Source organism: Tamandua tetradactyla, chromosome 8 (genome assembly GCF_023851605.1).
Source record: "Tamandua tetradactyla isolate mTamTet1 chromosome 8, mTamTet1.pri, whole genome shotgun sequence".
Lineage (NCBI taxonomy): Eukaryota > Metazoa > Chordata > Mammalia > Pilosa > Myrmecophagidae > Tamandua > Tamandua tetradactyla.
The window spans coordinates 94,074,979-94,089,538 of NC_135334.1; the positions used below are offsets into that span (position 1 = coordinate 94,074,979).

Sequence of the window (14,560 nt, forward strand, 5' to 3'; positions counted from 1 at the left end):
CTGGCTAAATTGACTTCTGTAAGAACTTACAATGTAGGCCCCTATTTTCTTATAAGTATTTTCTGAATGAGACCATACAATAATTGCTCTTTTGTTTCTGGCTTATTTTGCCTCACCAAATGTCTCACAGGTTCATTCACAATATTGCATGCCTCACAACTTCATTCCTTTTTGTAGCAACACAGTATTCAATCATATGTATAAGCCATCGTTTGCCTCTCTACTTCTCAGTCAGTGCATTTTTCAGCCATCTCCATTTATTAGGCATCATGTATAATGCTCAAAGTCCACAGTCCATCAACACCCTCAATGTTAGATAATTTCATTGTTGCCAAGAGAGAAATAACCAATAAACACACCCTCGCTAAATAGAAAATCGAGATCTCCCCTTTACTCATGTCCCTTCCCCATTATTTACCTCTGGTGTTTCTGTGATATTGATGTTTTCCTGCTAAATTTATCCCATAGCATACAATCAGTTTTTCCCCTATATCCTGAACTTATTTATGTTCTCTTTGTACAAGAGTCATACCTTTGAAGTAATTCATGCAAGAACTTATTTATATTTGTAGTGTTAATTGGTGGGATACATTGGTCTATACAACCCATTTCAATCATGTTCACTTTCAATATGGTAATATTACTTATAGACCCACTAGTGAACTGCCTTCACTTCTATGTATTCCCTTACATTTGAGTCCATTCTCATTAGTTAACCATTCATTAATCTGTAGCTTCCATGTATCTCTAGGTCCCCCATATTCTGTATTATAAGCCTCTGATTTTACGTTTCCCATGGTCATAAAAGTGGAATCATACAGTATCTATCCTTTTGTATCTGGCTTATTTCACTCAGCATTATGTCTTCAAGGCTCATCCATCTTGTCATGTGGTTCAGGATGTCATTTTTTCTTACTGCTGTATAATATTCTATCATATATATTTAAATCCTGTCATGTTTTTAAAACTGTACCTAACAGTGATAAAAGTTGCTGACCAAGTACTCCCAAAGATCAATGAAAGTAGCTCTGCTTTTAAGTTTTGTTTATTTGCTCTTCTAGATAAAATTTCATTTAAAGAAAGTGTTTAGAGGCTTAAATACAGTTTGAAAACTGGTAGTATAGAGTATATAGCCTGCCCTCACTTCACTGTGACCTTGTACTCAGTTCCTCTGTCCCCAGATTTGAGGGATACTTGTGAGCTCAAAGCTACTCTCCTGGACTGAGACCCCAAACTTGCTTTATTTATTGCTTATGTTTTGTGTTTTGGATATAGACATCTGAAGCTATACATATTGTTCCTAGCTCTGTTCCCTATTTCCTTCTTCAAATTAATGAGTATCTCCCACACATCTTTTCCCTACATTCTTTTTTTTTACCATTTTTAATTGTGAAATATAGCATATACAAAAAAAAAGATCAATTTTGAAGTACATCGTAACAAGTAGTTATAGAACAGATTTCAAAATTTTGTATGGGTTACAGTTCCATAATTTCAGGTGTTTCCTTATAGCTGCTCCAAGGTACTAGAGAGTAAAAGAAATATCAGTATAATGATTCAGTAGCCATACTCAGTTTTTAAATCCTATCTTCTCTCTTTTAACGCCTTCTTCTCCTCTGATCTTTCTCCCACTCTTTAGGTGTATTTGGGCTATGCCCATTCTAACTTTTCCATGTTGGAAAGTGGTGTTGGCATTGTGGGATGGGGGATGGAACTAGTTAATATTCTTGGAGAGTCTGGCTCCTCTGGATTTCAGGACTTATCTGGCCTAGGAACCATCTGGAGATTGTAGGTTTTTGAATAATCTTAGTATGTGAAACTTAGTAGAATCTCAGATAGAGCCGTAGGTATTCTTTAGAGTTAACAGAAATGGTGTTAGTTGGGTTTCCAAAGATAAGCAGTTAACAGTATCTAGCTGAAGCTTGTGTAAGAATAGCCTGCAGAATAGCCTGTTGATTCAATCTGAACTCTGTTAGCCACTGATACCTTATTTTGTTACATTTCTTTTTCCCTTTTGGTCAGGAAAGCATTGTTGATCCCACAGTGCCAGGGACAAGCTCATCTATGGGAGTTATGTCCCATGTTGCCAGGGAGACTTTCACCCCTGGATGTCATGTCCCATGTAGAGGGAAGGGTAATGATTTTACTTGCAGACTTGGGCTTAGAGAGAGGCCACATCTGAGCAACAACAACAAAAAAGAGGTTCCTGAAAATATCTCTTAGGCATAACTATAGGTAGACTTTGCTTCCCTGCTTCAGAAATAATTTTCATAAGAACTAGCCTCAAGATCAAGGGTTTGGGTTTCCAGCAGCTGCTTGCTCTTTTGTCAGGACGGTAGAGGCTGTGTAGTGTCACCATTACTCTGAGGAGATAATAGTCAATAGAGGGTGCAGAAATGCAGAGCAATAAGATGTTTAACCTAGAGAAGCAAAACTATATTCTGACGAAGCATCATCAGCATCACAACCTGCAGCACCACCCACAGCAAAAGCAGCAGCAGATGCCACCACCACCACCAATACCTGCAAATGGGCAACATGCTAGCAGCTAAAATGGAGGCTTGACTATTGATCTGAAGAATTTGAGGAAACCAGGAGAGAAGATCTTCACCCAATATAGCCATTTCTTTGTGGGCAGTCTTCCTCTTGACATTACTGAGGAGGAAATGAGGAAACTATTTGGTAGATGTGGGAAAGCAGGTGAGATCTTCATTCATGAGGATAAAGGCTTTGGTTTTATCTGCCTGCAAACATGAACCCTAGCAGAGATTGCCAAAGTGAAGCTGGACAAAATGCCACTCTGTGGAAAACAGTTGCGTGTGCACTTTTCCTGCCATAGTGCATCCCTTATAGTCACAAATCTTCCTCAGTACATGTCCAGTGAACTGCTAGAAGAGGCCTTTTCTGTGTTTGGTCAGGTAGAGAGGGCTTTTGTCACTGTGGTGATCGAGGAAGTCCCTCAGATAAAGGCATTGTTGAGTTCTCAGAGAAGCCAGCTGCTTGGAAAGCTCTGGACAGATGCAGTGAAGACTCCTTCCTGCTAACCACATTTCCTCAGCCTGTGACTGTGTAGCCCATGGACCAGTTAGATGATGAAGAAGGACTTCCAGAGAAGCTGGTTATAAAGAACCAGCGATATCACAAGGAGCAAGAGCAGCCACCCAGATTTGCATTGCCTGGCTCTTTTGAGTATGAGTACGCCATGTGCTGGAAGGCACTCATTGAGATGGAGAAGCAGCGGCAGGACCAAGTGAACTGTAACATCAAGGAAGCTCATGAGAAGCTGGAAATGGAGAGGAAGGCTGCTTGCTGTGAGCACCAGGTCATGCTAATGAGGCAGGATTTGATGAGGTGCCAAGAAGAACTTCAGAGGGTGGAGGAACTGTATAACCAAGAGGTGCAAAAATGAAAGCAACTGGAGCTCAGGCAGGAGAAGGAGTGCAGACTCTGTGAGGAAGAGATATGACAGCAGCAGAAAGAAATGATGTGGCACAGCAGGAAGAATTCAAGGGAACTTTCCCTGATGTTAGGGAACAGAAGGTACTGATGGGCCAGATGGCTGTGGGAGGTACGATGGGCATAAACAATGGAGGTGCTATGGGCATAAAAAAAAACAGAGTGCCCGCTGGTACTCCAACTCCTCCAGGACCAGCCAGTGTAATGCCAAATGGGGAATCTTGGGATTGAAGCCACCGACAACTGAATACTTTGGCCAGGCTGCTACAACGGAAGGAATTGGGACAATGGTGGAACCCTTCCTGCATTCAACTGTGCAGCTCCTGAGATGAATTTTCTCCAAACAAACATCACCGATACTAATAAAGTTGCAGTGTCTAGCTCCCCAAAACCCTTAAAAGAAGGGCCCTTTTTGGACTAGCCAGAATTTTTCCCTGGAGTAATGTAAGGGATTCCTCCCAATAGTTAGGTTTTCCCCTTCTGTTCTACCCTAGGGAGACCTAGGGCAAGGGAAGGAGGGTGTTATTTACAAATCAGTTAAATGTGGTATATTATTTAACAAATCAATTCTGTGTCGTACATTAGGGAAGTCCTAAATGTTACTGATGTTGAGGACCTGGAGGAACCATGGCAAAAATGGATCCATTTAGAGCCTCAGTAATCTTGATCATTCTTTGTCCATCCTGTTCTGTTTGCTTTTTTCTGCTTACACTCCCTGTCCCCCAACCTGAGACACTGCCACAAATACCACAAAAACCAAATGTTACCCAGCGACCTTAGTCCCATTGCTCCATTAACTCCCAGGTCAGAGTGCAGGCAAATGTCCGCAAAGATCACAGACAGTTATAAAGATCATGACCTAAAGAAGCTTCCTCATAGATCTTCATTTTAGTACATCTTTAAAAATATATTGTGTTAACTTGCATCCATCTTTTTCTTGGGTAAGGACTTCCTAGGAATGACCCTTTAGCATCTATAATGTTGTTGTTCACAGCTTTTCTTTTTTTTCTTTTTTTTATTATTTTTATTATTTTATTTTTTATTTTTTATTAATTAATGGAAAAAAAGAAACTAACCCAACATTTAGAAATCATACCATTCTACATATGCAATCAGTAATTCTTAACATCATCACAGAGATGCATGATCATCGTTTCTTAGTACATTTGCGTCGGTTTAGAAGAACTAGCAACACAACCGAAAAAGATATAGAATGTTAATATAGAGAAAAAAAATAAAAGTAATAATAGTAAGAACAAAACAAAACAAAACAAAACAAAAACCTATAGCTCGGATGCAGCTTCATTCAGTGTTTTAACATGATTACTTTACAATTAGGTATTATTGTGGTGTCCATTTTTGAGTTTTTGTATCTAGTCCTGTTGCACAGTCTGTGTCCCATCAGCTCCAATTACCCATTATCTTACCCTGTTTCTAACTCCTGCTGAACTCTGTTACCAATGACATATTCCAAGTTTATTCTCGAATGTCGATTCACATCATTGGGACCATACAGTATTTGTCTTTTAGTTTTTGGCTAGACTCACTCAGCATAATGTTCTCTAGGTCCATCCATGTTATTACATGCTTCATAAGTTTATCCTGCCTTAAAGCTGCATAATATTCCATCGTATGTATATACCACAGTTTGTTTAGCCACTCGTCTGTTGAGGGACATTTTGGCTGTTTCCATCTCTTTGCAATTGTAAATAACGCTGCTATAAACATTGGTGTGCAAATGTCCGTTTGAGTTTTTGCCCTTAATTCCTTTGAGTAGATTCCCAGCAATAGTATTGCTGGGTCGTATGGCAATTCTATATTCAGCTTTTTGAGGAACCGCCAAACTGCCTTCCACAGTGGTTGCACCATTTGACATTCCCACCAACAGTGGATAAGTGTGCCTCTTTCACCGCATCCTCTCCAGCACTTGTCATTTTCTGTTTTGTTGATAATGGCCATTCTGGTGGGTGTGAGATGATATCTCATTGTGGTTTTGATTTGCATTTCTCTAATGGCCAGGGACATTGAGCATCTCTTCATGTGTCTTTTAGCCATTTGTATTTCCTCCTCTGAGAGGTGTCTATTCAAGTCTTTTTCCCATTTTGTAATTGGGTTGGCTGTCTTTTTGTTGTTGAGTTGAACAATCTCTTTATAAGTTCTGGATACTAGACCTTTATCTGATATGTTGTTTCCAAATATTGTTTCCCATTGTGTAGGCTGTCTTTCTACTTTCTTGATGAAGTTCTTTGATGCACAAAAGTGTTTAATTTTGAGGAGTTCCCATTTATTTATTTCCTTCTTCAGTGCTCTTGCTTTAGGTTTAAGGTCCATAAAACTGCCTCCAATTGTAAGATTCATAAGATATCTCCCTACATTTTCCTCTAACTGTTTTATGGTCTTAGACCTAATGTTTAGATCTTTGATCCATTTTGAGTTAACTTTTGTGTAGGGTGTGAGATATGGGTCTTCTTTCATTCTTTTGCATATGGATATCCAGTTCTCTAGGCACCATTTATTGAAGAGACTGTTCTGTCCCAGGTGAGTTGGCTTGACTGCCTTATCAAAGATCAAATGTCCATAGACGAGAGGGTCTATATCTGAGCACTCTATTCGATTCCATTGGTCGATATATCTATCTTTATGCCAATACCATGCTGTTTTGACCACTGTGGCTTCATAATATGCCTTAAAGTCAGGCAGTGCAAGACCTCCAGTTTCGTTTTTTTCCCTCAAGATGTTTTTAGCAATTCGGGGCACCCTGCCCTTCCAGATAAATTTGCTTATTGGTTTTTCTATTTCTGAAAAATACGTTGTTGGGATTTTGATTGGTATTGCATTGAATCTGTAAATCAATTTAGGTAGGATTGACATCTTAACTATATTTAGTCTTCCAATCCATGAACACGGTATGCCCTTCCATCTATTTAGGTCTTCTGTGATTTCTTTTAGCAGTTTTTTGTAGTTTTCTTTATATAGGTTTTTTGTCTCTTTAGTTAATTTAATCCTAGGTATTTTATTCTTTTAGTTGCAATTGTAAATGGGATTCGTTTCTTGATTTCCCCCTCCGCTTGTTCATTGCTAGTGTATAGAAATGCTACAGATTTTTGAATGTTGATCTTGTAACCTGCTACTTTGCTGTACTCATTTATTAGCTCTAGTAGTTTCGTTGTGGATTTTTCCAGGTTTTCGACGTATAGTGTCATATCATCTGCAAACAGTGATAGTTTTACTTCTTCCTTTCCAATTTTGGTGCCTTGTATTTCTTTTTCTTGTCTAATTGCTCTGGCTAGAACCTCCAACACAATGTTGAATAATAGTGGTGATAGTGGACATCCTTGTCTTGTTCCTGATCTTAGGGGGAAAGTTTTCAATTTTTCCCCATTAAGGATGATATTAGCTGTGGGTTTTTCATATATTCCCTCTATCATTTTAAGGAAGTTCCCTTGTATTCCTATCCTTTGAAGTGTTTTCAACAGGAAAGGATGTTGAATCTTGTCGAATGCCTTCTCTGCATCAATTGAGATGATCATGTGATTTTTCTGCTTTGATTTGTTGATATGGTGTATTACATTAATTGATTTTCTTATGTTGAACCATCCTTGCATACCTGGGATGAATCCTACTTGGTCATGATGAATAATTCTTTTAATGTGTTGTTGGATACGATTTGCTAGAATTTTATTGAGGATTTTTGCATCTGTATTCATTAGAGAGATCGGCCTGTAGTTTTCTTTTCTTGTAATATCTTTGCCTGGTTTTGGTATGAGGGTAATGTTGGCGTCATAGAATGAATTAGGTAGTTTTCCCTCCACTTCGATTTTTTTGAAGAGTTTGAGGAGAGTTGGTACTAATTCTTTCTGGAATGTTTGATAGAATTTACATGTGAAGCCGTCTGGTCCTGGACTTTTCTTTTTAGGAAGCTTTTGAATGACTGCTTCAATTTCTTTACTTGTGATTGGTTTGTTGAGGTCATCTATGTCTTCTTGAGTCAAAGTTGGTTGTTCATGTCTTTCCAGGAACCCGTCCATTTCATCTAAATTGTTGTATTTATTAGCGTAAAGTTGTTCATAGTATCCTGTTATTACCTCCTTTATTTCTGTGAGGTCAGTAGTTATGTCTCCTCTTCCATTTCTGATCTTATTTATTTGCATTCTCTCTCTTCTTCTTTTTGTCAATCTTGCTAAGGGCCCATCAATCTTATTGATTTTCTCATAGAACCAACTTCTGGCCTTATTGATTTTCTCTATTGTTTTCATGTTTTCAATTTCATTTATTTGTGCTCTAATCTTTGTTATTTCTTTCCTTTTGCTTGCTTTGGGGTTAGCTTGCTGTTCTTTCTCCAGTTCTTCCAAATGGATAGTTAATTCCTGAATTTTTGCCTTTTCTTCTTTTCTGATATAGGCATTTAAAGCAATAAATTTCCCTCTTAGCACTGCCTTTGCTGCTTCCCATAAGTTTTGATATGTTGTGTTTTCATTTTCATTCGCCTCGAGGTATTTGCTAATTTCTCTAGCAATTTCTTCTTTGACCCAGTCGTTGTTTAGGAGTGTGTTGTTGAGCCTCCACGTATTTGTGAATTTTCTGGCACTTTGCCTATTATTGATTTCCAACATCATTCCTTTATGGTCCGAGAAAGTGTTGTGTAAGATTTCAATCTTTTTAAATTTGTTAAGACTTGCTTTGTGACCCAGCATATGGTCTATCTTTGAGAATGATCCATGAGCACTTGAGAAAAAGGTGTATCCTGCTGTTGTGGGATGTAATGTCCTATAAATGTCTATTAAGTCTAGTTCATTTATAGTAATATTCAGATTCTCTATTTCTTTGTTGATCCTCTGTCTAGATGTTCTGTCCATTGATGAGAGTGGTGAGTTGAAGTCTCCAACTATTATGGTATATGAGTCTATTTCCCTTTTCAGTGTTTGCAGTATATTCCTCACGTATTTTGGGGCATTTTGATTCGGTGCGTAAATATTTATGATTGTTATGTCTTCTTGTTTAATTGTTCCTTTTATTAGTAGATAGTGTCCTTCTTTGTCTCTTTTAACTGTTTTGCATTTGAAGTCTAATTTGTTGGATATTAGTATAGCCACTCCTGCTCTTTTCTGGTTGTTATTTGCATGAAATATCTTTTCCCAACCTTTCACTTTCAACCTATGTTTATCTTTGGGTCTAAGATGTGTTTCCTGTAGACAGCATATAGAAGGATCCTGTTTTTTAATCCATTCTGCCAATTTATGTCTTTTGATTGGGGAATTCAGTCCATTGACATTTAGTGTTATTACTGTTTGGATAATATTTTCCTCTACCATTTTGCCTTTTGTATTATATATATCATATCTGATTTTCCTTCTTTCTACACTCTTTTCCATATCTCTCTCTTCTGTCTTTTCGGTTCTGACTCTAGTGCTCCCTTTAGTATTTCTTGCAGAGCTGGTCTCTTGGTCACAAATTCTCTCAGTGACTTTTTGTCTGAGAATGTTTTAATTTCTCCCTCATTTTTGAAGGATAATTTTGCTGGATATAGGAGTCTTGGTTGGCAGTTTTTCTCTTTTAGTATTTTAAATATATCATCCCACTGTCTTCTAGCTTCCATGGTTTCTGCTGAGAAATCTACACATAGTCTTATTGGGTTTCCCTTGTATGTAATGGATTGTTTTTCTCTTGCTGCTTTCAAGATCTTCTCTTTTTCTTTGACCTCTGACATTCTAACTAGTAAGTGTGTTGGAGAACGCCTATTTGGGTCTAATCTCTTTGGGGTGCGCTGCACTTCTTGGATCTGTAATTTTAGGTCTTTCATAAGAGTTGGGAAATTTTCAGTGATAATTTCTTCCATTAGTTTTTCTCCTCCTTTTCCCTTCTCTTCTCCTTCTGGGACACCCACAACACGTATATTTGTGTGGTTCATATTGTCCTTGAGTTCCCTGATACCCTGTTCAAATTTTTCCATTCTTTTCCCTATAGTTTCTGTTTCTTTTTGGACTTCAGATGTTCCATCCTCCAAATCACTAATTCTATCTTCTGTCTCTTTAAATCTATCATTGTAGCTATCCATTATTTTTTCTATGTTTGCTACTTTATCCTTCACTTCCATAAGTTCTGCGATTTGTTTTTTCAGTTTTTCTATTTCTTCTTTATGTTCAGCCCATGTCCTCTTCATGTCCTCCCTCAATTTATCGATTTCATTTTTGAAGAGGTTTTCCATTTCTGTTCGTATATTCAGCATTAGTTGTCTCAGCTCTTGTATCTCATTTGAACTATTGGTTTGTTCCTTTGACTGAGCCATATTCTCAATCTTTTGAGCGTGGACAGTTATCTTCTGCTGCTGGCGTCTGGGCATTTATTCAGATTTCTCTTGGTGTTGGACCCGGCAAGGTTGTAAGATTTTTCTGTGAAATCTCTGGGATCTGGTTTTCTTATCTTGCCCAGTACGTGGCACACGTGGCACACGTTTATCTCAAGTGTTTGGAATGGGTCTCCCCCAGTCACCGATATCCGTGGCCTGGGGATTTCGGGTCCAATTCTCTCCGTTGGTTCAGGGTCCGCGCGTGGTGGGGGCGTCAGCTGCCGCGGCTTGAGGGGACCCTGTGGCTGGTTGCGGGCCACAGCGGGCCTGGGGGATTCCCCACCGGACCAGGAAGCCTCCCGTGGGGGGGGGCTACCGCGGCTTGGATAGCCCTCCTATCTGAGACTCGTATCCGCGAACTCGAAGCAGAGACTCGAAGCCGCCCGCAAAAGAGGGGTGCCGCCTGCCTCGGCTTGGGAAACTTGCTTCTCCGATACTCTCAGCCGGCCTGGAAAGGAGGGAGGGAGTAGCTCGGACCACCGCAGCTGCCGCTGATCGGGAAATCACGCGCTGCTCGGGGGTCTCACCGCAGCCGAGTCTCGCAGTCAGTCTAGTCAGCCCAGACTTTGGATAGCCCTCTGATCTGAGATTCGTAGCCGCGGACTCAAAGCCGAGACTCGAAATCGCCCGCAAAAGAAGGGCGCCGCCTGCCTCGGCTTGGGAAACTTGCTTCTCCGATACTCTCAGCCGGCCCGGGAAGGAGGGAGGGATTAGCTCGGACCGCCGCAGCTGCGGCTGCTCGGCAAATCACGCGCTGCTCGGGGGTCTCGCCGCAGCCAAGAGTCGCAGTCAGACTTGCCAGCCCAGACTTTGGATAGCCCTCTGATCCGAGAGTCGTAGCTGCGGACTCGAAGCCGAGACTCGAAGCCGCCCGCAAAAGTGTGGCGCCGGCCGCCTTGGCTGGGAAGCTTGTCTCTCCGAGTCTCTCAGCCAGCCCGGGAAGGAGGGAGGGATTAGCTCGGACCGCCGCAGCTGCGGCCGCTCGGGGGTCTCGCCGCAGCCAAGTCTCGCAGTCAGACTTGCCCGCCCAGACTTTGGATAGCCCTCTGATCCGAGACTCGTAGTCGCGGACTCGAAGCCAAGACTCGAAGCCGCCCGCAAAAGTGTGGCGCCGGCCGCCTTGGCTGGGAAGCTTGTCTCTCCGCGTCCCTCAGCCAGCCCAGGAAGGAGGGAGGGATTAGCTCGGACCGCCGCAGCTGCGGCTGCTCGGGAAATCCCCGCCGCTCGGGGATCTCACTCACCGCAGCCGAGTTTCGCAGTCAGACTAACCAGCCCAGACTGGGTTACGCTGTATGTCCATTCCCTGCTGTAGCCCCGGGAGCTGTTCTGTACTGTTTCTGTTCACCTATTAGTTGATTTGGAGTCAGAGGAACTAAGACGCATGTACCTTACTAAGACGCCATCTTCAAATTCTCTATTTCTTTATTGATCCTCTGTCTAGATGTTCTGTCCATTGATGAGAGTGGTGAATTGAAGTCTCCAACTATTATGGTATATGTGTCTATTTCCCTTTTCAGTGCTTGCAGTGTATTCCTCACGTATTTTGGGGCATTCTGGTTCGGTGCGTAAATATTTATGATTGTTATGTCTTCTTGTTTAATTGTTCCTTTTATTAGTAGATAGTGTCCTTCTTTGTCTCTTTTAACTGTTTTACATTTGAAGTCTAATTTGTTGGATATTAGTATAGCCACTCCTGCTCTTTTCTGGTTGTTATTTGCATGAAATATCTTTCCCAACCTTTCACTTTCAACCTGTGTTTATCTTTGGATCTAAGATGTGTTTCCTGTAGACAGCATATAGAAGGATCCTGTTTTTTAATCCATTCTGCCAATCTGTGTCTTTTGATTGGGGAATTCAGTCCATTAACATTTAGTGTTATTACTGTTTGGATAATGTTTTCCTCTACCATTTTGCCTTTTGTATTATATATATCATATCTGATTTTCCTTCTTTCTACACTCTTCTCCATACCTCTCTCTTCTCTCTTTTCATATCTGACTCTAGTGCTCCCTTTAGTATTTCTTGCAGAGCTGGTCTCTTGGTCACAAATTCTCTCAGTGACTTTTTGTCTGAGAATGTTTTAATTTCTCCCTCATTTTTGAAGGATAATTTTGCTGGATATAGGAATCTTGGTTGGCAGTTTTTCTTTTAGTAATTTAAATATATCATCCCACTGTCTTCTAGCTTCCATGGTTTCTGCTGAGAAATCTACACATAGTCTTATTGGGTTTCCCTTGTATGTGATGGATTGTTTTTCTCTTGCTGCTTTCAAGATCCTCTCTTTCTCTTTGACCTCTGACATTCTAACTAGTAAGTGTGTTGGAGAACGCCTATTTGGGTCTAATCTCTTTGGGGTGCGCTGCACTTCTTGGATCTGTAATTTTAGGTCTTTCATAAGAGTTGGGAAATTTTCAGTGATAATTTCTTCCATTAGTTTTTCTCCTCCTTTTCCCTTCTCTTCTCCTTCTGGGACACCCACAACACGTATATTTGTGCGGTTCATATTGTCCTTGAGTTCCCTGATACCCTGTTCAAATTTTTCCATTCTTTTCCCTATAGTTTCTGTTTCTTTTTGGACTTCAGATGTTCCATCCTCCAAATCACTAATTCTATCTTCTGTCTCTTTAAATCTGTCATTGTAGGTATCCATTGTTTTTTCCATCTTTTCTACTTTATCCTTCACTTCCATAAGTTCTGTGATTTATTTTTTTCAGTTTTTCTATTTCTTCTTTATGTTCAGCCCATGTCTTCTTCATGTCCTCCCTCAATTTACTGATTTGGTTTTTGAAGAGGTTTTCCATTTCTGTTCGTATATTCAGCATTAGTTGTCTCAGCTCTTGTATCTCATTTGAACTATTGGTTTGTTCCTTTGACTGGGCCATATTCTCAATCTTCTGAGCGTGGACTGTTATCTTCTGCTGCTGGCATCTGGGCATTTAGTCAGTTTTCCCTGGGTGTCGGACCCAACAAGGTTGTAAGATATTTCTGTGAAATCTCTGGGTTCTGTTTTTCTTATCCTGCCCAGTAGGTGGAGCTCATGGCACACGTTTGTCTCACGTGTTTGGAAGGGATCCCCCCGGTCACCGATCTCCGCGGCCTGGGGATTTCCGATCCAGTTCTCTCCGTTGGTTCGGGGGGCCGCGCGTGGTGTGGGCGTCAGCTGCCGCGGCTTGAGGGGACCCTGTGGCTGGTTGCCGGCCGCAGCGGGCCCGGGGAATTCGCCACCAGACCAGGAAGTCGCCCGCAGGGGAGGGGCGTCGGTCACCGGCCGCCGCGGCCTGGGGAATTCCCCACCGGACCAGGAAGCCGCCTGCGAGGGAGGGCCACCGCAGCTTGGGTAGCCCTCTGATCCGAGACTCGTAGCCGGACCAGGAAGCCGCCCACAAAAGAGGGGCGCCGGCCGCCTAGGCTTGGGAGACTTGCCTCTCTGAGACTCTCAGCTGGCCCGGGAAGGAGGGAGGGAGGAGCTCCGGCCGCCACAGCTGCCGCTGCTCGGCAAATCGCGCACTGCTCGGGGATCTCACCGCAGCCGAGTCTCGCAGTCAGACTAGCCAGTCCAGACTGGGGTACGCTGTGTGTCCATTCCCTGCCGTGGCCCCGGGAGCTGTTCTGCACTGTTTCAGTTCACCTAGTAGTTGCTTTGGAGGAGGAACTAAGACGCATGTACCTTACTAAGCCACCATCTTGGCCCCGCCCATTCACAGCTTTTCTTGATAGTCTTAGTACAATCCTGGGAATCAGTTGCTGTATGCTGAAGTCTGACAGTAGCATTTAGCCTTGCCTGTCTTAGGTAGTTATGCTCTGCATTTTTGATAGTGTTTGATTTGTCTCTGATACCTTAAATTCAGAGTTTTTCTGAGAAATGAAGCAGTAATGCAGCATCAATTTATTAAACTACATTTTAAGCCTTAAAAAAAAAAAATCAAGGGGCGGGCCATGGTGGCTCAGCAGGGAGAGTTCTCGCCTGCCGTCTGAATACCTGGCAAATGTTTGATTCCTGGTGCCTACCCATGCAAATAAATAAATAAATAAATAAATAAATAAATAAATAAATAAATAAATAAATAAATAAAATCAAGGCTGTGGCCTATTGACTTGGGAGTCCCTAATGTTTGAGATAGCATCAGTGGAAAGCTTAGTTCCATTTTTTTCCTCCGGTCCCTCAAGGGGCTTTGGCAATACTTTGCATTATCTGCCCAACATATTCTGGGATGTTTCGGGTATTACAATAAGCTATAGAGAATTGCAAGCCCTCATGCCCACTCTGGGCTCCATGTGTTTGGGTTTTTAAAATGAGTTAACCAGACAGGTTGAGTTAGCTAACTGTTCACCCGTCTCCAGCTTCTGTGTATCTCTAGGTCTCCTATAATGTACAAATAAGCTTCTGAGTTTATCTTTACCTTTTTTTTTTTCGGATTGAACTGACTATGATTTTGTAAATGTGAATTTTACAGAGCGCTTTACATTCAGTGACTATATCTTTTTTTGTTGGTGGTGATGGATTCTACTGTGTGGAACAGCTCTGAGTAGACTTAGAGCCCTCAGGTTTCCCTGGTCATGGGTAAATGGTTCGGGTGTTTAGTTATTGATACAATGTCTCAATAAAGGTCAGTAACTGTACTGAGTAATAGCACCCAGAACAGAAAAGGGAGTGTGGGGGTACAGGAGAAACCATAGAGGGGGTTTCCTCTTCTTACTGAAAGAAAAAAGACTATCATCTTTTGTTGCTGAGAGCTATCTTAGTGGTACCGAACCCTT

At 41.5% G+C, this 14,560-nt stretch overlaps 1 protein-coding gene and 1 pseudogene across 8 annotated transcripts in view; both read left to right on the plus strand.

Annotated features, from left to right (window-relative positions):
• LDHAL6A (lactate dehydrogenase A like 6A) overlaps positions 1-14,560 on the plus strand; it is a 156,599-nt gene that overhangs the window by 27,948 nt on the left and 114,091 nt on the right. The gene's annotated exons all lie outside the window — the stretch shown is intronic.
• On the plus strand, positions 1,371-4,414 carry LOC143644751 (non-POU domain-containing octamer-binding protein pseudogene; annotated as a pseudogene).